This window comes from Octodon degus, unplaced genomic scaffold (assembly GCF_000260255.1).
Source record: "Octodon degus isolate 3935 unplaced genomic scaffold, OctDeg1.0 scaffold00080, whole genome shotgun sequence".
NCBI classification, from domain to species: domain Eukaryota; kingdom Metazoa; phylum Chordata; class Mammalia; order Rodentia; family Octodontidae; genus Octodon; species Octodon degus.
The window spans coordinates 8,534,237-8,536,307 of NW_004524656.1; the positions used below are offsets into that span (position 1 = coordinate 8,534,237).

A 2,071-nucleotide genomic window follows, 5' to 3' on the forward strand; every position below is an offset into this window, starting at 1 on the left:
AGGAGCAATCCACCTTGGAAAAAGATCTTTGCCCTCAGGGCCGGCGAGATAGCTCAGCAGTCTAAAGTGCCTGCTTAGGCAAGCTTAGGCAAGCTTGGGCAGGCGCAGGGACTGCGGTTTGATCCCGTGCACCACACACCTTGCCACCCTGTCCTCAGGGCAGGCTGAGCCTGCATCTCTGGCCTCAGCCAGTCCTTCGGATGACAGTAGTCCAGGCAACATCTTGTTAGCAGCCTAACAGATGGAACTGGAAATACACGACTGAGCTGTGGAGCTCCTGACCTCCGGACATTGTGAGAAATCATAAGGATTTATTTTTATTCTAAGACACCAAGTTTTGGGGTGATTTGTTATGCAGCCAAAGCACGGAGCTGTAGAGTGTCTTGAGAAAGAGGAAGCTATTTTAGATGTTTTGTTTTGTTTTGTTTTGTTTTGTTTTGTTTTTGGTGGAACCGGGGATTGAACTCAGGTCCTTGCACTTGCCAGGGAAGCGCTTATTCCACTGAGCCACCTCCCCCGCTTGAGGAAGCTATTTTAACCGAGATCCGGGTGCACTGCATGCCAGCAACGGCTCGGCTACAACTCCTTGAGTTTTTGAGAATCTAGTGGGATGAATCAGACTGGAACTCACCTCTCTCCACTACCAGTTTTAGACTAGGAATCTCAGCCCACCTAAATTCTTTGTAACTGACCTGGGCATGGTGGTGTGCACCTGTAATCTCAGCCCTTGGGAGGCTGAGGCAGGAGGATCACTGCGAGTTCAAGACCAGCCTAGGCTACAAAGTGAGCTCAAGGCCAGCCTGAGCTGCATAGTGAGACCCTGTTTTGAAAAGACTATAAATAAATAAGTTGTAACTGGTCTGTCTGCTGGCCAGGGAGATGGCTCAGTAGGGCCTGAGTTCAATATCCCTGGTTCTGCCAAAAACAACAACAACAACAAAAATTTGGGACCTTTTGCTTGCCAGTCAGGTGCTTAAGCTGCTAAGGTATCTCCCCAGCTCCTGGTCTGTCTTTCTAGCTTTCAAAATTTTGCTGTGGATCTTTCCTTCTTGGCTTTATGGAGACTTCATTATAGGAGTGTTTCAAAAGAAAAAAAAAAGTATAGGGGCCGAGGAGATGGCTCGGTGGAATAAGCGCTTCCCTGGCAAGTGCAAGGGCCTGAGTTCAATCCCCAGTTGTGAAAAAAAAAAAAAAGAAGAAGAAGAAGAAGAAGAAGTAGAAGTATAATTACACATATGCATTTGATCTGCTGCATGTTCTAGAAAAGGACAGAAATCTGCACAGGTGGTCAGAGGCTGTGAGGTCCACTGTGCCCCTGAAGCCCGAGCCACTGGTCCCACGCACCTGGGAGGTCCCTGTGCTATGACAGAAGATTTGTGGACAAGAATGTGCTTGTCCAGAAAAATGTTCTTCCACTGAAAACAGTCACCTTAAAGAAGTAACATGAATGCATACTGTTAGCTATAAGGATGGTCATTGCAGCAGTATGGATAACTTAAAAATAGAAAAGTGTAACATACAAGAGGAGGACATTTGTGCAGATGGCGTCCCCCGGAGCTTGAGCAGCTGCACGGGCATATCAAAGACAATGGCCAAGAATAAATTAAGAGGGTAGAAGTCCAAGAATGTATTTCACATAGCCAGCCAAAAAAACTTTAAGTCCAAAAACAAAGCAAAACCAGTTACCACTAATCTTAAGAAGATAAACATTGTGAATGATGAAAAAGTATGCGGAATGAATAAAGCTTTTGTAAACATTCAGAAGGAACTTGCACCCTTCTCAAAAAGGCTGACTTTTGAGCCTCATAAGAAAGAGCAGATTAATCAACCGCGTCATGAAAATGAACCAGTTAATGTTGATGAAGCTACAAGTTTAATGGCTCAATTGTAATATGGTGGAGAGATGTATCAAATTTTTTTTAAAAAACTCAGTAAGTATTTTATACAACTTTATTTAAAAAGAGGAGGATATTGTTACATAAAACACAATATATTCATATTATTGTTCATTCAACGTATACAGTGAATGAAAATTTTCTTCCTCCTCCTCCTCTTTCTTCTTCTTCTTCTT

General features: G+C 43.7%; 1 pseudogene; it reads left to right on the forward strand.

Annotated features, from left to right (window-relative positions):
- Positions 1-1,588: 1,588 nt before the first annotated feature.
- On the forward strand, positions 1,589-1,915 carry LOC101576246 (annotated as a pseudogene).
- Positions 1,916-2,071: the final 156 nt, after the last annotated feature.